At 41.8% G+C, this 24,141-nt stretch overlaps 1 protein-coding gene across 1 annotated transcript in view; it reads right to left on the reverse strand.

Moving 5' to 3' along the window:
* LOC140477075 (copine-3-like) overlaps window positions 1–21,703 on the reverse strand; it is a 76,680-nt gene extending 54,977 nt beyond the window's left edge. Inside the window, exon 1 of the mRNA XM_072570296.1 lies at window positions 21,297–21,703. The gene's annotated coding sequence lies outside the window, so the exon portion shown is untranslated. The remainder of the gene's footprint in view (window positions 1–21,296) is intronic.
* Window positions 21,704–24,141: the final 2,438 nt, after the last annotated feature.

The raw sequence follows: 24,141 nt of genomic DNA on the forward strand, positions 1-24,141 counted from the left end.
GCAATTCCAGCCATATCCATGAACAAGCAAAAAGCTTGGATGAATGTGGCATTGCAGGCAAGTAAGTGATTTTAATAATGGAAGAGGTATAGAAATGGAATCTGAACTCAGGAAATTTGTATGGATATTTTGAGTTTTCAGTTTGAAATACTCCAGTAAACATGATAAATCAAAGCAGCAGTTGCAAATTGGTCTTGGATACCTGGATCATAACTGCATATAATTGCCTTTCTTGTTCCTTTACATTGGTGACACTGAGCTTTATGTCCTTTCTCTATATCACTGACTGTTCAACTCACACTGTACAATCAATTACTTGTCCAATATTAATCAATGTATAAATCAGACAGCCAGCTTGACATTAACAGGATCTGATCCATTCTATTTGGCGTCTAAATACCCCTCTGCAATTCCTTTCAATTGAAAGTAATATTCTAGCCTCCTGATTGTTTGATGAAATGAAATTGAATAGTGTATTATCTGTACTCATTTCTTCTCTACCTCTGGCCCAGTTACCTCTCCCTTTTTCAAGTCCCTTGAGGTGTTTTTACTGTGTCAGTGTTTAAATATAGGTCAATTATTAATATATCTAATTTAATTTTTTTGCTTATTTAACTGCCAAAATCTATTTTCAAGTTTGGTCCAGTTTCTAATTATGAATGGTAAGGCATTTAACAAAAAAAAGTCATGGCATGTGGCCAATGCTGGCTAAGCCAGCACTGCTACCCAACCATAACTAGCCAGAGGGCTATTGCTGTGGGTTTCGAATTATGTATAGACCAGGTAAGGCTGGCAGACTTCCTTCCCCAAAGGACATTAGTGAACGAGATGGGTTTTTATGACAATTAACACTGCTTTCTTAGGTATGATCAGGCTAGCTTTTTATTACAGATTTATATTGAATTCAAATCATATCATCTGCCATGATGAGATTTGCATCAATGTCCACAGTACGTTAGCTGGATTACTACTTAATTGACATTTGTACTATTCCATGTCCCTATGGTTTGCTTCACTTTCCTTTCTGTCAGAAAGGAAATACAGTCACAGAAAATGCCTTTGATGAGGAAAGGATTATATAATTATTTGTAAGTGACTTGAGAGAATTAATTGTGCTGCTGTGATCTATTAGCTGTGACTTCATTATAGATATTGGAATAGTTTTCCTGAATCACTATGGAGGAAGAACTAGCTCCCTTACCGTTTCAGTTCTGTTGTGCATAGTATAGGAAGTTTGTAGTAATCAAAGATGAAAAATCAGATCTTGAAGTTTGCATACCAGGTGATACATTTTGACACACGCAAACGTGGTGATTGAGACATCGTAATGTTATCTGAGCACCTGTTGTATAAATTAACATCATCCTATTGTAACATAGATTGTGTTGTAAACAAAACAAATGTTCCATTTGTGTAAAGAGAAAGTTTTCTCAATATAAAGCCCATGGGTAAAAGTTTAGTTTTTGGATTCTGCTAGTATAATCAGTGTTAGTTAAACAAAAATAAAGCAAGAAAATGTTTTATAATTTATCATGCTTTTAAAAAAAAGAATTTCAATTTTTTTTGAGGTATATGAAGGCAAGAGATGCTGATTAATCAGTCATGTTCAGTTACACAAATTTTATACCAACTCTTATCTTTGGGGTGAACAATACTGGCCCTCACAGCCTTCAACAAGTTCTTGCGACTGATTTGAAGTATGCGAACATCTGATGGATCCAGTTTATTGTTATAAAAAGAAATGCACAGATATACACAATAAGTGATTTTTACCAGTTGAAACTGGTTCAATGTAGTATTTGTATGGAGGGAAAAGATAACGAAGGGTCACTGCAAAGTATCCATGTATATATATTACTTTTTTTAAAACAAACAAAATGTATTAACGCATATAGTAATTATTATTTGACCTAATAATATTTGTTCAAGAAATTTAGCATTTTCCTCCAACATATGTTGACTTTTTATATTCATTCCTAGGATGTGGGCAACATTGAAAATGTAGGCCTTATTGCCAAACAATTGCTTCCAAGGGTATTTTGAAACAACCATTTAGAGTGAGTTTGGAGTTAAAATTCATAAAGGGCATTAATGAGACCACATCTTGAATACAACATGAGTTTTGTTTCCAAATTTAAGGAAGAATGTAACTACATTGGAGATGATTCAGTGCAAGTCCACTAGATTGCTAACTGGAATGCGCAGGTTATCTTATGAGGGAAGCGGAGATAGTCTGGGATTTTCACTGGTGTTTAGAAGGGCGAGGGATGACTTGTCTGAAGTATATAAATTTCTGAAAGGTCTTGATAAGGTCAATGTGGATATAATGTTTCCTGTTGAGGGTGAATCCAGAATTAAGGGGCACGTTTAGGACTGAGATGAAGAGAAACATGTTCTGTCTCAAAGTGGTCAAAAGGGGATCATTGAACATTTGTAGGTTGTAGGTAGATTCTTGGAGAAAGTGAGGACTGCAGATGCTGGAGATCAGAGCTGAAAATGTGTTGCTGGAAAAGCGCAGCAGGTCAGGCAGAATCTAAGGAGCAGGAGAATCGACGTTTCGGGCATGAGCCCTTCTTCAGGAATGAAGAAAGGGTGTCCAGCGGGCTAAGATAAAAGGTAGGGAGGAGGGACTTGGGGGAGGGGCGTTGGAAATGCGATAGGTGGAAGGAGGTTAAGGTGAGGGTGATAGGCCAGAGTGGGGGTGGGGGGCAGAGAGGTCAGGAAGGAGATTGCAGGTTAGGAAGGTGGTGCTGAGTTCGAGGGTTGGGACTGAGACAAGATGGGGGGGGGGGGGGGAAGAGGAAGTGAGGAAACTGGAGATATCTGAGTTCATCCCTTGTGGTTGGAGGGTTCCTCGGTGGAGGATGAGGCGCTCTTCCTCCAACCATCGTGTTGCTATGGTCTGGTGATGGAGGAGTCCAAGGACCTGCATGCCCTTGGTGGAGTGGGAGGGGGAGTTGAAGTGTTGAGCCACGGGGTGGTTGGTCCGGGTGTCCCAGAGGTGTTCTCTGAAACGTTCCGCAAGTAGGCGGCCTGTCTCCCCAATATAGAGGGGGCCACATCGGGTGCAGCAGATGCAGTAAATGATGTGTGTGGAGGTGCAGGTGAATTTGTGGCGGATATAGAAGGATCCCTTGGGGCCTTGGAGGGAAGTAAGGTGGGGGGGGGGGGGGGGAAGAAAGGGGAGGTGTGGGCGCAAGTTATGCATTTCTTGCGGTTGCAGGGGAAGGTGCCAGGAGTGAATGTTGGGTTGGTGGGGGGTGTGGACCTGATGAGGGAGTCACGGAGGAGTGGTCTTTTCGGAACGCTGAGAGGGGAGGGGAGGGAAATATATCCCTGGTGGTGGGGTCCGTTTGGAGGTGGTGGAAATGACGATGGATGATACGATGAATGTGGAGGTTGGTGGGGTGGTAGGTGAGGACCAGTGGGGTTCTGTCCTGGTGGCAATTGGAGGGGCAGGGCTCAAGGGCTGAGGAGCGGGAAGTGGAAAGATGCGGTGGAGAGCATCGTCGATCACGTCTGGATGGAAATTGCAGTCTTTGAAGGAGGCCATCTGGGTTGTTCGGTATTGGAATTGGTCCTCCTGGGAGCAGATGCGGTGGAGACGAAGGAATTGGGAATATGGGATGGCGTTTTTACAGGGGGCAGGGTGGGAGGAGGTGTAGTCTAGGTAGCTGTGGGAGTCGGTCGGTTTATAGTAAATGTCCGTGTTGATTCGGTCACCTGAGATAGAAATGGAGAGGTCTAGGAAGGGGAGGGAGGAGTCTGAGATGGTCCAGGTAAATTTGAGGTCGGGGTGGAAGGTGTTAGTAAAGTGAATGAACTGTTCAACCTCCTCATGGGAGGATGAGGCAGCGCTGATACAGTCATTGATGTAGCGGAGGGAAAAGGTGGGGGGTGGTGCCAGTGTAGCTGCGGAAGATGGACTGTTCCACAAATCCTACCAAGAGGCAGGCATTCTTGTTTGGCAAGGGGATATCAAGTTATTGGAAGCATGAATTTCGAAAGGTCTTATTGAACATCAGAACAAGCTTGAAGGGTCGAATAGCCAACTTGTGCTGCTAATTCATGTGTTTGTAAGTACTTTGACAATAGATTAGGCTCCCTACAGTGTGGAAACAGGCCCTTTGGTCCAACCAGTCCACACCGACCCTCCGAAGATCAACCCACCCAGACCCATTTCCCTCTGACAAATGCACATAACCCTACGGGCAATTTACCATGACCAATTCACCTGACCTGCACACCTTTGGACTGTGGAAGGAAACCGGAGCAACCAGAGGTTTCCTAAGCAGACACAGGGAGAACGTGCAAATTCCACACAGACAGTTGCCAGAGGTTGGAATCGAACCTGGGACCCTGGTGCTGTGAGGCAGCAGAGCTAAGCACTGAGCCACTGTGCCACCCCCTGAGGATAGCAGGATTGAAGGAAATTAATAAATTAGTTGTGCTTTTATGGCAGCTCAGCATCTTTCATGGCTAGATCAAATCAGACTTGAAGTCAATTTCACTAGTTTCTAAAGTGGAATTTCAACCATGAACTCTGCAGATCACTATCAGAACCACTAAGAATTCAATCTTGTTATGGTTGGCTATCTTTGCAGGCTGTAAGGGATTCAAATTCCCAAATTGGTCAAATGTACACACTTTACAATAACTGAGATGCCCTCAGGGTCATGGGTCAACACAACAAATGCATTGAGCCATGCTGTCTAAACCGCAGAATTCCATGAGCCTGAACACGTGTTTTGCAGCTGTACAGTGGGAACTTGTAGTTTTGAATTTTGTGCATGTCAAACAATAATGAGAGCAACTTTCATTTACAAGATGACATGAATGAGCAAAACATGCTGAGTTATTGCACAGAAGTGCAGAGTAAATAAGAACACCAAGCTAAAACAACAAGTTATTTAAAGGGGTGACTAAATGTTAGATCAAAAAAGTAGTTTTTAAGAAAGTTCCTAATGAGATGTAAACAGCAGAGAGCTGGGGATGAAAGGTCAATTCAGGGTTGAATAGGACATGGCGGTTGTGAACATTGTGGTTCAGCTGAGACAATAGTTGGGAGGATGGAATTTTCGCTAGGGTTATGGCTCTTGTAATGGACACTGACATCGATGCTTTGGCCTCACTGATAAAAGAATGTAACAAATGGGAACAGGAGTGAATTAGTCTGCTTCCCATTCAGCTGATCTTATGTTTCACTCCACTTTCCTGCCTGTTCCTAGTCTTCTTTGATTTCCTGACAGAGAAGAGTTCTATTCCAGCATCAAACCTATTCATTGATGGAGCATCTAAACCCTGTGGGTTAGGGAATTCCAATGAATTCCAAAGCCTTCAGAGTGAACACTTTTTTTTCCTTTCTCAGTCTGAAATGATCAGTCTCCTATCCTGAAACTATGCCCTCTGCCCTAGATACCCCAACCAGAGGAAGCAACCTGTAAGCATCTACCTTGTTAAGTCCCCTACGATTCTTGAATGGTTCCAGTAAGGTCACCTCTTAATCTTCCAAACTCCAAGGAGTACAGGGCCAACCTATTCCTCTTCTCATTAGAGGGTCATAGAATGTTACAGCACAGGACAGACCTTTCGGCTCTCGATGTTGCACAGACCTGTGAAATTAATTTGACACGCATCCAACCTACACTATTCCATTATTATCCATATGTATGTCCAATGCCCATTTAAATGCCCTTAACATCCACAAGTCTACTACTGTTGTCGGCAGGCCATTCCACGTCCCTACTTTGAGTAAAGAAACTACCCCTGATATTTGTCCTAAATCTATCACCCCTCAGTTTAAAGCTATGTCCCCTAGTGTTAGCCTTCACCATCCAAGGTGAAAGGTCCACCTGATATAATCCTCTGATTATATTATATGCCTTGATTAAGTCACCTCTCAACCTTCTTCTCCAATGAAAACAGCCTCAGTTCCCTCAGCCTTTCTTCATAAGACCTTCCCTTCCATACCAGGCAATATCCTAGTAAATCTCCTCTAAACCCTTTCCAAAGCTTCCACATCCTTCCTATAATGTGGTGACCAGAATTGTACACAATACTCCAGTTTCGGCCTTACCAGTATCTTCTACAGCTGAAGCATGACCTTGTGGCTCCAAAACTCAATTCCCCTATCAATAAACGCCAACACACCATATGCCTTCTTAACAACCTGATCAACCTGGGTGGCAACTTTCAGGAACATATGCACCTGAACACAGAACACTCTGTTCATCTACACTGCCAAGAATTTTACCATTAGCCCTGTAGTTTGCATTCCTGTTACTTCTTCCAAAACGAACTACCTCACACTTATCCACATTAAACTCCATTTGCCATTTCTCAGCCCAGCTCTGCATCTTATACATATCCCTCCGTAACCCACAACATCCTTCAGCACTATCCACAATTCTGCCTACTTTAGTGTCATCTGCTAATTTAGTAACCCATCCTTCTATGCCCACATTCAGATCATTTATAAAAATGACAAACAGCAGTGGCCCTAAATCAGATCCTTGAGGCATACCACTAGTAACTGAGCACCAAGATTAACATTTCCCATCAACCATCAGCCTCTGTCTTCTTTCAGCAATCCGATTTCTGATCCAAACCACTCCATCACTTTCAATCCCAAAACTCCATATTTTGTGCAATAGCCTGCAGTGTGGAAACTTATCAAATGCCTTACTAAAGTCCATATACACCTCATCAATTGCTTTACTTTCATCCACCTGTTTTTTCACCTTCTCGAAGAACTCAGTCCCTCTATACTTGGCACCAAGTATGAATCTTCCCTGGATTGCCTTCACTACCCTTCACTAAGGGATCAAAAGTGTTCATATTATTTGAGGATCTGGCCTAACTAGTATAGTTTTAGCAAAATGTCCCAACTTTTATACTCCATTTACTTTTAATTAAAAGGTCAGCATTCTATTTGTCTCCCCAATTGCCAAGAGCATGGATACTACCTTTTTATGATTCATAGAAGATAAAAATTCACCTATTTTGTAGTTTTCAGCAGTCTCTCCACATTTAAATATTCAGTCCCTCTATTCTTTCTGCCAAAGTGCATAACCTCAAATTTTCCATGAAGTTTATTCCATCCGCCAAGCTTTTGCCCGATTGTTTAATTTATTTCCAAATTTAAAAACTTTAGCGTAGTCTACATCTTCAACAACTCTTAGTCACTATACCCACTCCAGATCAGTGTTTATTCTATGCTTTCTCTGTAAAGCACTTCGAGATGCTTTCCTACAGTATAGGTGAAATATGAACACAAGTTGATTAAGATTCTTTCAGTAGCACTGAAGATAAGGGAAGAATGGAGGAATTGTGCAAAAGATAAATATGATTCATCATCCACAAAAGCCAGTAATCCAGAAATGGACACAAGTAAAATAAAGATTAGGAACATGAGGACAGGAGTAAGTCAGTTAGCCAGTCAAGGCTATCCCGCCACTCGTGGCTGATCAAACACTTCATTGCCTTTTATCCACCCCATTCCCGTAATCCTGTACGCCAGCGACAATCAGATATCTACCAATCTCTATATTTAACACACTTAAAAGCCTGAATCTGTGCTGCTTTCGCTGGCAAATACTCCAAAAGGTTCACAATCCTCAGTAAAATAAAGATTCATAGAATTTCACAGCACACCCAGAGGCCATTTGACCCATCGTGCCTGTAATGGCTCCTGATAAAGCTACCCAGCTCTATCTCTGTACTCCCCTAAATTCATCACTTTGAAATACTGTATATAGCCAGCTCTCTTTCAAAACCTCTTACGGAATCTTCCTCTAGCCTTCTCTGAGGCTGTGCTATCTAAATCCTAACAATTATCTGAACATAGAAGTTTTTCCTCATCTCACTCCTTGCTCTCTTACTGACAATTTTGAAATTGTGGACACAAGTTACTTGACATACCACTATCCTTCATTACCCTGTCAAAATTGTTCATAATTTTATACATCTCAATAAGGTCACCTCTTAAATCTCTGCTCCAAGAAGAATAAGCTCAATTTCTCAAATCTTTCCTTGTATCTAAAAACCTGTCATTGCTGGTATCACTCTCGCAAAATCTCCTTTCAACTTTCTCCAGGCATTAATATCCTTCCTTCAATAAAAGGTGTCCAAATATGGTCTGACCAATGATTTGAAGAGGTGTAGCATCACTCTCTGCATCTATTTATGAATCAAACGATCCTATCAGCCTTAACAACTATTTCAACCTGCCTGGCTATCTTCAGAGCATCACGTACATGAACCCTGAGGTCCTGTACTCTCCTCAAAGTTTTACCTTTGAGTCTGTGTTGTCAATGTTTCTTCTACTAAAACACAATACCTTGCATTTCTCTGCATTGAAATTCATCTGACAGGTATCTGTCCATTAGGCCAACTTGACAATGACTCTGAAATCACTCAGCTCACCCCCAGCTTAGTATCATCTGCAAATTTAGAGATTTTACCCTCAACACCCATCTCCAAATTATTTATATAAAAATCAGAAAAAAAACCAAGGATCACTTCATTACAGAGTTAAGTAACATTCCCCTTAATTTTAACTTATGCCCTCTGCTTCTAGGCTCCCTGACTAGTACAGGAGTAGTCAAGGTACTGTGACAAAATCTAGCTGTCAACCTTCTTTTGATCCAAAGTTGAAAATAAAAATTTGACAGGGCTTGGGGAGAGGTAAATTTTGGTTTTCAGTGAGAAAGATATACAGAACAAAGGGCATGGAGGTATGATACAGAGAGCAAAATTCCACACCAATATTTCCACAGTGTTAACTAACCAGTCATGCAATCAGTTATATGTAGATTCCCAATAAGCAATATGCAACTTGTGCCTTTTATACCAGACACTAATGTACACCTCTATCTGCCAAAGGACATACAATAGCCTTTGAGAAATGTCAAGAAAGGACTCTATTTTCAAAGTGCCACACCATGGCGGCACAGTAGTTAGCACTGCTGCCTCACAGCGCCAGAGACCCAGGTTCAATTCCCGCCTCAGGCGACTCTCTGTGTGGAGTTTGCACATTCTCCCAGTGTCTGCGTGGGTTTCCTCTGGGTGCTCAGGTTTCCTCCCATAGTCCAAAAAAAAATGTGCAGGTTAGGTGAATTGGTCATGCTAAATTGCCCGTAGTGTTAGGTAAAGGGGTAAATGTAGGGGAACTGGTCTGGGTGGGTTGCACTTCGGCTGGTTGGTGTGGACTTGTTGGGCTGGACTTGTTGGGCTGAAGAGCCTGTTTCCACACTAAGTAATCTAAAACAAAATCCAGCTAACGCTTTTGTTCATGAAAATTGCTGACCACTTGCTCACTATGAACTTTGCAGATAGAGACAATGCACATGCACACTCAGTTTTTTATTTGATCTTGAACACTTTAGAACTGTGTCCTTTTGTTAATATTACCTCTTCCTATTCTATGTATAACCGCACATTTCTGTATTAATTCCATCAGCCACTTTACTACCTGTTTTGCTAGTCTGTAAGTGCTGTTGCAAATGATATCCACTAACCTCACTATTTGCTACACTTCCAAATTTGGCAGAATAGGAAACATTAATAGTCTACTCTGCATTCCAAAATCCAAATCATTTTTACATAGCAAAATAAATTAGTGGCCCTCTTCCAGATTCTTGGAGAACACAATTGCCTATCATTATGGGCCCCAGCTATTCTCACATTCCGTATGAATGACTAGACGTAAAGAAAAATGTAAAATTTCTAACTTTACTGACAACACAAAAAGATGTGGGACTGTTAATGTGAGGAGGGCATATAAAAGTTGCAAGACGACTTAATCAGGCTGAGAGAGTGGACAGTTGGAATATAGCAAAATTGCTAGAATCTGGAGACTAGCTATATAAATTACTATGGCTACAACAGCAGGTCAGAGGCTAGAAATCCTGCATCCAGTAACACACCTCTTGACTCCCCAAGGCCTGTCCACTATGTACAAGATGCGAGTCAGCTGGGATGGAAAGTCCTCACTTGCCTAGATACGACAGCTCCAATAGTGAAGACTCTTGACACCAACCAGGACAAAGCCGCTCGCTTGGTGGGTATCACATCCACAAATATTCACTTCCTCCATCACTGACATTATGTAGCAACATTGCATCTTGCAGATGTACAATGTAGAAATTCACCAAGGTTCCTGAGAAAACACGTTCCAAAACCACACCTACTACCGTCTAGAAGGACAAGGGTAGCAGATACTTGGGAAAACCACTGGCTGCAAGTTCACCTCCAAGCCATTCCTCATCCTGACTTGTATTGATATGCTGCGTCAACATGGACTGCAGCAGTTCACAGCAGCTTACCATCACCTTCAAGGACAACTAGGTATGTACAGCCAATGCCATACACATCCAGTGAATAAATAAAATGTGAAGTTTTCTATCTTGATAGGAAAAACGAAATGAATATTTTTTTTAAATGGTGACAAACAGACAGACTGGAATGTCTTTGTTAAAAAAATCACTAAAAGCAAATGTAGAGGTGAAACAAGCAGTTATGAAAGCAAATGGTAAACTGTCTTTTATTGCAAGCAGATTTAATTGGAGGCATGAAGAGTTCTTCCTGCCAATGTATGGAGCCCTGGTGAGTGCTCATAATTGGATTTCCTAAGGAAGGTTACATTTGCCATAAAAGGGAATGCAAGGAGGTTTAAGAAACTGAATCATGGGGTGGCACGATAGTCCTTTGAGGATTACAAAGACCCAGCTTGCATCCATAAGATGGTGGCGGAGTAAGATACTTCAGCCGGAGCTCATCCACTCAGTCCGTTTCTTCACTGCGGTTTAAACTCTGCATGTTTCTTTTCTCTTTTCAGCCTCAGCACGGACCTGCTGAGGAATCCTCCTGGCACAGCTTGGCATCCTCCCGGCAAACTTGGGAGCCTTTCTGCAGCCCATGGCAGTCTCTCAGCCCGGCAATCAAGGCGGCCAGTGGTGAGAGCGGTGCCCAATGCATACCCAGTGCTCAGAGACCATGAGTGGACCTTGCCCAGGCATGTTCTAGAGGCAGGAAGTCAGAGGCAGCATCTTCAGCGACAGCAGCGGTGATGGCATTACGGCTCAACATGGGAAGAATGAGTGGTAAGGGAGGTTCCTGGTATCTTCAGTGGCAGTGTCCAGATCAGGCCGCTGAGGTCTCTCAGACAGCGAGTTAAGCAAAAGAGACCAGGATCCCAGCAACCACTCATCAAAAACTGTTGAACTTTTAACTTTATTCCTTTTTTTTCGAATTTATATTAAGGAGGATGTTAAGTGTTAACTATTACCTTATTTCTGTACTTTTCTACTTACTCAGTGAAGGTCTGCAATGCTTAGGCTTTCAACTTTGCTTCTTTTACTACTTTCTACTTGAGATTTTTGTACTTCTGTACCTTTGTAGTTAAATGTGTGGCAACATTAGACACTTTTCATTGTATTCTTGCGCTTGAGTACATGTAACAATAAAATCTAAATCTATATTTGAGTATTTAAAAGCATGAGGGGTGATCTCATTGAAACCCCCAACGGGCTCAAGAGGATAGACATGGGAAGGATCTTTTTCCTGGCAACAGGTGGAAGGGTTTAGAACTAGGAGACAGTCAGGAATTAGGGGCGGGCCATTTAGGATTGAAACGGAGAGGAATTTGTTCACTGAGAGGATGATGAATCTTTAGAATTCTCTAAATGGAGGGTCGATGGTCAAGTATATTCAATATGAAGATTAACAGATTTCTAGATGGTAAATTTATCAGGAATATGAGGGTAAATGGTAATGAGATAGAAGGCTAACTATAATTTCACTGTATGGCAGAGCAGGCTTGACAAACTGAATGGTCTACTCATACATCCTTTATTCCACCATTCTGAAATAAAACCAATCACAACTTGCAGTTTATGTTAAGATTTTAAACATTTGGAGACTGATTTTCAAGCATCTATGTAATACCTTATCAAACACTTCCTTGAAATCCATGGAGACAACATACATTGCATTCCCTTAGTTACTTTACCAAACCATTCAATTAGAATGGTTAAGCACCAACTGCCTTTTACAAATCCATGCTGGTGCTCCTTAGTTAACTTAGAACTCTCGAAGCAGCCCGTTGATGTTTTTTCCCTCCTGTCTATTGTTTCTAAAATTTTACCCATCCATGATGTTAAACTAACTGGCATGTAGATGCTCAGATTGACTTTATATGTTTCCTTAAGTAAGCGTGTCTGTGTGCAACTCTTCAGTTCTTTTACATCTCCTCCATATCCAGGGAAGTTCCAAAGATTAAAATAAGCCTTTTGTTATCTTCATCACTAATCCTTTTAGAAATCTGAAAGGAAAGTCATCCACACCAGGTGACTTGTCAACCACAAGCATAATCAACTTTTCAAGTACCATCTCCCCCTTGATTCTGCTCAAATCACTGCCTCCATTATTTTCGCTTCAACCAACATTTTGCCTCAGTGCCTCTTCCACTATACATCAAGCTATACCTTATTCCTCTATATCTTCCAAATATATGGCCTTAGGTGCAATCCTGAGATTACTATCTTTGAAATAATATTTCCTTAGGGGTGTCAGTCGCTATTCCAGTATTAAAGTTTTCAGCCTTAATCATCATTGTGAATATGCTGGTGAGGTACCATTTTGAATCACAGGAGCCTTGTGGCTTAAGTAAACCCATTATGCTGCTAGGAAGGTGTACTGAGTGTAACAAGGTCAGCCAGGTGGACCTCACAGAATATGAATTCCCTGATTGAACCAGGTCAAGGGCCCCAATCAGGGAGCCCTGGCTAACAGATGGAAACACAACCGTCACACAGCAGTTCCCTGTAACCGCAGATTACGATGGTTCATGGTCTCCCAGTCCAACTGCTTGTTCTGTGGTGCTGTGGAGTCCGTAGACCATGTTTATATTAGGTGCGGGCACTTGCACTCCCTTTTTGATTTTCTCAAAAACCTTCTCCTCTGTTTTTGTTCGCACTTCAGTCCCACACTCCTGATCCTTGTGCACCGCGTGCAGAGTGGGGAGGCTAGGTTGAAGGACCTCCTTGTGCGTCTGCTCCTGGGCCTGGCCAAACTGGCCATAAACAGGTCCAGGCAGCAGGGTGTGGAGGGGGTGGTTAGGAACAATTACCTGCCCCTCTTCCGTGGTTATGTTCGAGCCCGGGTGTCACCGGAGATGGAGCACACGGTGTCCACTAACACCCTTGAGATTTTCAGGGAAAGGTGGGCACCGCAGGGAGTGGAGTATATTACTTCCCACTCCAACTCTATTTTAAATTTAATCCCTGCCCTCTGCTTCACTGTTTGATCATACAGCATTGCCCTTTGAGAAGGTCACCGCTTGTCACTGGCCACTAGTGTGTTTCCTTTCTGCCTATCGTGGAATACAAATAAAGATTTACACTCTCTTGTTTTTCCACTGTGTCCGACACCCGCGCACACATGACACGGTGCTGGGGAACAATAAGTTAGGTGGTAGTGTGGGGAACAAAAAGAAAGAGAAAAAAATGTTTTAAAAAGAAACAGAACTGTCAAATATCCTGTTCATTCTAAGAGGAAGTTGGACCAGTGTCAAGTACTACACATCTGTAAATAAAGGATGACCTGGTGATTGAATACCAGCTTTTGTGCAGTTACTTCAGTGCTGACAAGAAAACAGGATTCGCTCCTGAAGAAATTCACTCGCAACAATCAATGTGAGTTGGGGCAAGCATTTTTGCATTATGCTGTTATTTAGGAAGTTTGACTTGTTTGACCCTGAAGACTGGAGCCAGTATGTAGAAAGGATGCGTTTTTTTTTCCTGGGCAAACAATGCTATCAGTTTTACTCGGCAGTTCCAGAACTGAAGGAATCTGTGCAGAATTTTTTTTTGAGGCTAAGATGACAGGCAGAGGCATGTGACTTTGGTTTAACCCTTAATGAGATGCTGAAAGACCATTTGGTATGTGGGATTAGTGATGCAACTATGTGAAAGCACCTACTAGCTCAAGCCCAATTAGACTTTACACAGGCACTATAACTGGCTTTATCATTAGAAAACACAGCAAGCAGAGCATGAGTTACAGGATGGAAGGGGCACTACCTCTAGGCCAACTGAGCTTGGGGGACACCATTTGAGTGAAGGCAATTGCATCGCTCCACTTAGGGCATATCCTGTACAGAAAGATTTTAGGTCAGCCCACAGCAATAGCCCAAAACAAAGCCTAGCCTCAAATGAACAATTAACATTTTCTTCAGGATCCGGGTCAGCAAACTAATGTAGTTGCCTCTGGTAAGTGGACTCAAGACAGCAAAAGAGTCCAAGTCTGAACTGAGTAAGAGAACCATAGGCCAGTATCCAGGACAGTGCATACCCTGGAAAGTCCAACTGGATCTGGTTTGGGACAGTTAAATTGCTTAGCAACATCCAATTCAGAACTAATCAAAATAAGCATCTGGTTAAATGGTCACCCAGTTCTCAGAAGTTGGTACTGGCACAGCTGTATCAGTAATTGCAGGAACAGACTTTAACAAAATTCACTCTGGACTCCAACTCTTAAGGGTGCATAAGATCTCGGCTAGACTTAGAACCTAGACCAGGAAGCCCTAAGAGATTAACGGTACAACTTTGGTTTCAGTGTCTTATGAGAAGCAACTGGTTCAGTTACCATTCATTGTGGTAAAAAGCTCAGGCCCAAGCCTGATTCAATTAGAAAATGACTGCCTGAGTGAAGTCAGAATTAAATACCTCGATGTTTTTCGGAAAGTTCAAAGGAATATCAAAGGAAGCAAGGCCACCATGCATGTCGACCAGGAAGCAATTCCATGATTCCGTAAGGCAAGCCCAGTGCCATTTGCCTTACATGCAAAAGTAGAGGCAGAAACCCAGGAGGCTGGAAAGCGAAGGATTCATCAAACCAGAACAGCTTGTAGAATGGGCCGCAACTGTCATACAATTGTGAAGCCTGATGGGTCAGTTCACCTTTGTCAGGATCTTAAACAAATGGTAAACCATTTCTCACAGCTGAATAAATACACAATCATTTGAACAGGGGACTTATCCACAAAGCTGGACATGGGCCATGAGTACCTGCAATTGCGGTTAGACGAGAAATCCCAGAATTAATTAAGACACTTGCTACAACTAATATCAATAAGGATTTGTACTAATGTCAGAGACCGCCACTTGGGGGACCATCAGCCTGTGCCATTTTTTAAGCAGGTGACTGAGAACATTTTACAAGGTCTACCCCAGGTCACCATTTATCTAGATGATGTGCTAATAACAGTGAAGGTCTGTTAGACGTGCCTCAAAAGCAGGTATGTGTCTCAGATGATGCGTTTTCCAGGTACCCAAAGTGACTGGGTTACATCTGTTGGAAAACAAAATGAGGGCAATCAAACATGCCCTGGCTCTTATGTCTGTACCAGAACTTAGATTTTTCCTAGGATTGGCAAATTACTATGGACAGTTCATATGTAACCTGGCCTATATCCTGGTATCCTTACATCTGCTACTGAAAATGGGTCAACCTTCGAAATGGTCTAGTAGCGAAGATGTAAAGAGTAGTGAAACGGCATCAGGAACACCAGTGCTGCACATATGCCTTCTCTAAGTGAGATGGGGGACAAAGTTTGGTGCTGAAACCACGGAAATGGCCCTGCATGAGTAAGAGGCATGGTTAACGCGAGTTCAGGTCCCATGACATACAAAGTTCGGGTAGCTGAGGCGGTCCTGAAAAAGTACAACAACCATATGAAAGCTGCAAACTTGTAAAAAGGGCAGAAACAAAACATACCTGGCCCCTCAGAGCAGCCAGAAATGCTGTCAGAACCTGTGAGTTTTCCCCTTTGTAGAGTGTCGAAGAAACTTCGAAGTCTGAAATGGACAAGGCAAATGTAGCAGCCTTGACATCTTTACCACCTGAAGAACAGGACGAATTTATTCCAAATCACTGTGGATGTAAGAGGTGGGCTACAGTCCAGTACCATCACGGAATCTCCTGTGTGTAATGTCATTGAATATCAAGGGATTGGACTCCATCTTGTTGGAGACAATCACTGCTGAATATTGTGTGGCCTAAATGGTGCTCGACAATAGCCAGCCCCTGCTTCAATTCTGCACTTGTATGTGGACTGAGTCAGTTCAATGATTACACAGATCTCATTTCTGACCTTATAATGGAGACAGAGTTGTTGATAAAGGAGCTGAATAATAATAGAATCCTGAGGAATTCCTGTTGTGATGTTCTGTGACTGAGATGACTGACATCTAATAACCACTTTAATATCATTTTGTGCGAAATATGACACCAAACAGCTTTCCCATTGACACCAATTTTGCTAGGGCCCTCTGTGATAGACTTCAGAACTTTAGTTGTTCATGGTTTGAATTAATCCAAGTTGTCCATGTTTGGATGAAGGCTGTTATTGGATCAAGAGCTGAATGACCTTGACAAATCAAACTGAGCATCAAAAAGCAGGTTATGTGGAATAAGTGCTGCTGATGGCAAAATAATAGTAGGTGTCATTTACAATGCTGATGATGGAGAAGATTGATGTGACATTAATTGGTTGGATTGGATTTATCCTGTTTTTAAGGGCATATTTGGGCAATTTCCACATAGTTGGATAGGTGACAGTTTTGTTTATGTACTGGGAAGTGTGGCTCGGGGTGCAGCTATTCCTGAAGAACATGCCATTGGTACAATTGCCAGAATATTGTTAGGCCCCCTAGCCTTTGCAGTATCCAATATCTTCAGCTACTTCTGAAAATGATGTCAAGTGAATCAAATGGCTGAAGATTGTATTTGTACTACTGGGTATCTCAAGAGGATAACAGCATTGTCCACTCGGAAACTCTGACTGAAAATGCTTACAAATGCATCAGCCTTGACTTTTGCACTGATGTACTAAGTCCCTCATCTTGGAGGATGGCAATATTTGTGGAGACTCATCCTGCAGTGGGCTATTTAACTGTCCATAACCATTCATGTCTGAATGTGACAGGACTGCTAAACTCTGATCTGATCCACTGGTTTTGAGATTACTTCACCCTGGCTACTGTATGGCAAACAAGTAATCTTGTGAGGTAGCTTCACCAGAAAAACATTTTTTAAAGGTACTAGTTTGCTCATAGGTCCATCAAACCAAAGTTTTCCTCCTCTATAACAGGAAGATTATATTGTTGCAGCAGGAGCAGCAGCAGCATTTTACAGTCCCAGGCTGTTGTCACAACTGTTCTTCTATCTTCTTCAACCTTTCTGTATGGCTATCTGGAAGATTTCAATTATGTTCCAGTTATTTCCAAATATTGATTGCTTCTCCCAGCTGAGGGTTGTTTTCAATGTGATGCGCTCTTGCAGCTTCCTGCATTTCTATAAAAAGTGCAAATTATTCAATTTTTGCTGCCCTAAACCCCATCCCTGCACTTGGCACTTTTCCACATGCAATACAGTAATAACTAATGCAGTGCTAAGAAATTGATACAAAGAAAATCAATTCCAATTGTGAAATTAAGGGAGCCAAAGTTTGGTAATCAATGTAGGAACTCATGGCAAATGTTGAGTGTTTCCCCTTGGGAAAGCCCCAAAAGAGCTGTGACACACACACACACACACACTCTCCATTTATAGTGAATGTTACATGCTGCTTGTGGTATAGCCTTGCACCCTTGAACCAAAATTGACTCCCCAGTCACCACCATGAATACTGATTCCCTTTACCATCATCACATTATGACAGTGATGTTTACCATCTACAAAGATGTACTGCAACAATTCAACAAGGCTCCTGCAAAGGCAACTTCCAAATCTACAATTTATACCGCAGAGAAGAACAAGTACAACATGATTTCATAGAACAGAATCATAGAACCATACTGTGTGAAAACAGGCAACTTGACCCAACAAGTCCATACCGACCCTCTAAAGAGAAATCCACCCAGAGCCATTCCCTACCCTATTACTCTACATTTACCCCTGACTAATGCACCTAACCTACACATCCCTGAACACTATGGGCAATTAGGCGTGGCCAATTCCCCTAACCTGCACATCTTTTGGATTGTGGGAAGAAACCAGAGCATCCGGAGGAAACCCATTCAGACACGGAGAGAATGTGCGAACTCCATATAGACAGTTGCCAGAGGCTGGAATCAAACCCTGGTCCCTGGCGCAGTGAGGCAGCAGTGCTAACTACTGAGTTGATGTCCCAAATTGATGGAAATAAGATTGGAAGCTATGCCAAGCTATGAGGCTACAGACCGAAGTTGAATACAACTCTGCTGTGACAGATGGCCCCAACTATTAACAGATTCTCAGTCTTGAGTTGGCAGAACTTTCAAAATCTATCCTATTCAGCATAATGGTACTGCCACATAACATAACAAAGGGTCTTCTCAATGTGAAGGTAGGACTTCATCGCCATAAGGACAATGAAATGTTTATTCCTACCAATACTGCTGTGGTCAGATGTAACTACTACTGGTAGACTGTTGAAGATGAGGCCAAGTATGTCTTTCTATCTTACTGATTCTGTTACCACCTGTTACAGTTCATTCTAGCAGTTGTGTTCTTTCAGACTCCACCATCTTGACCAGTAATGGTACTATTGAGTCCCTCTTAGATATTTCACTGAACATTGAAATTCCCACATTTATGCCTTTGCCACCCTCAGTGTCCTCAAAGTAGTGTTCACATGGAGGAGTACTGAGTCATCAGTACAGAGGAGATGATAAGTGATAATCAACATTTGTTCATACAGTACAAAAAAAATCTCAAATCTCTTCTGTTCCTCCAATTCCAGGAAATATACTGGATTGAAACATCATGGGGCCCAGTATTCTGGGACTCCCATTACAAATACCAACTGTATACCATTGGTAGGTCAGTCCTATTGGATGAACAATAATGGTGATGGTGCATCTGGGATGGTGTCTGCGAAGAGGTAGAGCCGGGTGGGGTGGGGTTCTCTCTGTTCCATGATCAGTCAATAAGCACTCACAATCGGTCTGGTTCTTTAAAGACTTCATTCTTTATTTTCTTCATATGGCTGGGTACAGAGCATCTGGAAACACATAGGTTGTGTACTACTGTATTCCTCAGAGGAGCTGCACTCATGGCTTAAGACAAAGACATTTTTATACTTTTCTTAAAAGAAAAGTACAGGCCATGATCGCATAGTACATTCAGACAATTACCAATCCACATACGATATTACTTTATTTGACAGTTACTTGGTCCAATGATATTTCCTGAGAACCAACTTTGTTTTCCATCCCTCAAGCCACCCTTAACTCACTAATCAAGCCTTTGCACCTGCTCCTGAAGGTCAGTTAGGATGGCCAGTAATGTCTTAGCTAGTCTAGTTATTTCTATGCTGTAAAAGGGAGCATTGTCTGCTAATCTCTAATGAAGCAGAGTGTGGTTAGTCAATTATGTAGCTATAGCAGAATTAATAGACATTTTATGCAGTTTTTAAGCATAATTGTCAATTTGTAGCCTAGAAGCCATTTTGTCACATTATTTGCATTGAGAAGCCATTTTATTGTCACCTAAGTTATTAAGAGCATGTGTTAAGTGGTTTTTCCTGACAACAACTAGTTACCTCAGCCTGTATTCAGGTTTCATATCCTCATGTACAAGACAAGATTCTTTGAAAATAACTTAGTCCAGCAAAACAGTGACAAGTCTGTGAAACAGGTCTTCCAATTTTGGCACAAGCCCCCAAATGTTAGTAAGGAGTGCTTTGCAGAGTGGCCATGTCTAGATTTACCACTATGTTTCTGATGCCAGTGTCAATGTTGGTCAGACTGCCCTATTTCATTCCTTTTATCATATTTTGTAACACTTGTCACCAAATAAATGACTAACTAAGCTATTTCAGAAGACACTTCAGAATAGATCACACAGCTAGATTTTAAGGGTATCGAAGAAAGTAAAAGAAACAGAAGGGTTTAGGAAAGGAATACCAGAGCTTAGAACCTAACCAGTGAAAATATAACTACAAATGGAGGAGTGATTCAAAGGCTCAAAAGACAATGGAAGAGATTTTTCAGAGGTATTTGGAATTGGATGTAAATTACAGAGCCTGGCAGATGTGAAGCCATAAAGGAATGTATACACAGATGAAATTTCTAAAATCAAAGTAATACTTAATCAAGAGCCAATGTAGGTTAGTGAACACATGGTTAATAGGTGAACAGGTTACCATGCGAGTTAAGACACAGTAGAGTTTTAAATAGCCTCAAATTTACAGACTTTTGAACTTGGAAAGACCGCCAGGAGTGCAATAGTCAGTTCCAAGACATGGCTGGGGTTTTCAGCAGATCAAATATCAAATTGGGCAACGCAAAAGGCAGAATGAAGTTATGACAGAGATCCAAAGTGGGGGTGGGGAAAATGAGAGAAAAAAAAACAAAACTAACTCAATGTTCAAAAATATGAAATGCTAAAGAAATGTTGCAATGTACGCACAAACTGACGATTTCACAATCACGTTTGAATCCCTCTGATTTATTCCAACGTCGAAATCGGCTATGTATACAAACTGAAACCAACTACTGAAATGCTAACAGCATCAAGATATGCCCACTATAATCTGTTAGTTATGGTACGTTCCATTACAATGTTGAATATTTTGCACGACCTCATATCGAAAAAAGCACTGAAATACAAAAGCAAACGAACCTTTCTTTTTTCAGAGAAACAGTCTGCCCACGCCCCTTTCCCCCCCCCCCCCCGAACAGTGACTATTTATGTGGACAGGGTGATTATGAGCACTGTATTTTGGGGCGTAGCGTCTTAACCCTTCACTGCCTCCACAACATGGGAGAGATCTTCCACACAAGTGGCCACCCCGGTTCTCTCCTTCGAGATTGTGCCAAGCTGTAGAACGTTGGCAGAAGGTGCTTTTAACTGTGAAAGTCCCGTTCCTTTCCTTCGCTTGTTGAATGCAGCAGGATGACAGATGCTCTTTCTTGTTTTGGGGAGCTATTTAAGAGAAGGGCGGAATTGTCAGAAAGAAACAGGTCACTGAGTTGTTGAATCCTGGCCAATATTTTCAGCCCTGTCTTTTTTGTAAATACCAAGATGTACACGAATCCTACTTAACGGGGGGGGGGAGAAATCTGCTGACCGACAACTCGAAAGCCTGACTACCAGAATCCACACTTGTTAATGTTGTTTCTTCTCTCCACGCTCGATGAAGCTGGCTACGCCCTCGAAAGTTTCAACACTCACCGACAACAAATGTTATATCGTGAAATCAGACTTTTATTTTTGAGGCGAAGAATGAAACATTCGGACGCCAACCTTACCTGAAAAGTCACCCAAACTCCTTCAAGAGTCCCCTTCGGTCTCGGCACAGCCAGAGAAGAGAAAAGTACGTCGAAATTAATTAATTCGCGGCCTCCAAATCCTAGCAGTGACGGATATCTGTCCCTCCTGGTCCAAGCCCGCTAGCTGAAGTGAAAATCCACAAGTGTGAGTCAGACGGTCAGTGAGCTCGTTCCACTCCGACCACACTCTGCCCCAGTTTTACTCAAACACAACTTCCCAGAGGCCGGGCACTGCGCATGTACTGAGCACAGGAAGGCGCACATTTCACTTCAAAGAACAACATTCTCCAGCGTCAACTTATTAAGGAAAGCCCCACATCTCTTTGACTTTATAACATCCAACAGTTTTAGACCTCATCGTTCTACCTGGAGTTTCACTCGTGAATTAACTTTTTTTTTGTGGACAGCTTCCTGAAGAATTTTCTCTTGGTTTGCTAGATCCACTTTTACTTCTCGATTAAAATTGGGGGGCAACCTCTTGTCTCCAGCACTTGATTGTCCTGTTTCTTGTTGATTTCTGGACGTTATTTTTCTCCTGGAGAACATTCAGTTTGTATTATCTTTTCCCTTCTAAACAGTTTCGCGGTTTTATCAGTGAACGCTGACGTTTGATCGCTCAGCTAAATTATATCCTATTTTTGCTCTCTACGAGCTGAACATATTTAGTATCTATTAAAATTCCGAAAGTCAGTTTCAGGTTCATTATTAGCTTTCGGTATGGAACCGATTGGCTTTTCTTACTGTGTTAAGTCAATAACGGGCTCAAAGTTACAAAATAAACATATTCGAGTTAAATCACTCGACAATCTCACCTATTCATGCCTTCTAGTTCCCTAAATTTTTCCAGAATGTTTGCTTCAGATAGCTAAAAGGAAATTCACTCCACGTTTGAACCTTTTTAGGGTTAATTTTCTAACATCTGTAGTAACATGTTAATGCCACAGTATGTACCATCTGCAAGATGCACTGCTGATATTCACTAAAGATCCTTAGACAGCAGCTTCTAAATCCAAGAACCCTTCCATCTCGAAGGATAAGGGCAGCTGATACGTGGGAACACCACCACCTACAAGGATACCTCCAAGCCACTCACCATCCTGACTTGGAAATGTATTGCCGTTACTTCACTGTTGCTGAGTCAAATCCTGGAACTCCCTGCCAAACAGGATTGTTGGAATTCCTGGAGCATATGGACTGGAACACCTCAAGAAGGCAGCTGACCACCACTTTCTGAGGGGCAACCTGGGAATGCAACGAATGCTCACCCAGCCAGTGACGTTTACATGAATAATTGTTTTAAAAATCTTTATACACTTGAACTAACTCTGAGTTGCTAAGTTTGAGTTGCTTTTTCAGATCTTTCCTGAATAGTTTAGCATTTTTTTACCTGACAGGATGAATGTCCAATATTCACAGAACTTAACTAACTGTAAAAATCTCTAAATAAGTTTGAAAAAAACTACATCCATCTTAAAATATATTGAAAAATTGCAATGTCATCTTTCTCCTCACCATTTCATCCATGTGCACTTATCCCAATAACCAGTTGGTGGTGCAGAACTTCAGCATTCATTGCTTATTTCTTCACAACTCAATCCTATAATGTGTGTGTGTGTCTGTGTGTTCATACTCAGCTGCCTACGAATGACTTCCACCAGCTTCCAACAGCATGATTGTCTTTATTCCAGAGCTCTAGATTAATAATTTGAAAAATGCAACTTCAAATCTCACCATGGCAGTTTTAGAATTTTTACTGTGTTCAGTTTATAAGTTTGCAAAAAAAAACTTATGACAGTTTTATGACAGTGTTCCCAGAAACAGTGTTTGCATTTTGAACATCTTTAGTTCAGATTTTATGAGCTGCAAGCTGAACTAACGTGCATTTGGGAGAGGGAACTTACTTGGATTCTATGAACCAGAAGGCAGTTACACCTCTGAGGGAAAAGTATCCTGATATGGTCAGACACAGGAGGGTGTGGCTGCAAGTGAGGCATTAGGGGGACCCAAAGGACAGAATTGCAGGAGGGTCAGCTCCTGCAGTTGTCTTAACAGGTTTGAGGTTCTTTCAGCTTGAATCCTTGATAGTAGGTATTGTGGGATGGGTGAAAAAAAAACATGACACTGTGATACAAGAAGTGTCAAACAGGGGAGGCAAAAGTGGGAGTAGGGGACAGCATAGTCAGACTGACTGACAGTGTTCTCTACAGCTGTGAGTCCAAATGTCTGTGTTGGCCCATTGTGAGGTGTCCAGATATCTGCTCTGGGCTGGAGAAGAACTTGCGGTTCATCTTGGCACCAGTGAGACAGGCAGAGCTAGAAAAAAAGTTCTGCATAGCCAGTATATGGAACTGACACCAAATTATGAAGAGTCTCAAATCTCTAGATTATTACTTGAGTCATGTACAAATTGACAGAGGGCAAACAAAGTTAAGGAGATGAATGTGTGGCTGGAAGACTGTTGTGGGAGAAATGGGTTCTGGTCCTCACACTGTGAAGTTGGATCTGTCCTGTTGGGAAAGTCTACATCTGAACTGTACTGGGACTGGTGTTCCTGGAAGCTGCGTTTCGAGGGAATTAGAACAGATGGTGGGGCAAACTAAATGGTGGGGCAAGGGCCCAAATTTGAGACGTTGTGGTGAATCAAAGAATGCAGAAAAAGCAACAGAGGAAGGAATTAATATGGGAAAAGTAAAGCAAACAATGACAGGATGGGACAAAGAATGCAGATCTAAGTGTAAATCAGATAAGACTAGAAGTTAGAAAAATAATAAAAGGACATACTTAAGGCACTGTACGTGAATGTACATATCATTTGAAGCAAAAC

Source organism: Chiloscyllium punctatum, chromosome 5 (genome assembly GCF_047496795.1).
Source record: "Chiloscyllium punctatum isolate Juve2018m chromosome 5, sChiPun1.3, whole genome shotgun sequence".
Lineage (NCBI taxonomy): Eukaryota > Metazoa > Chordata > Chondrichthyes > Orectolobiformes > Hemiscylliidae > Chiloscyllium > Chiloscyllium punctatum.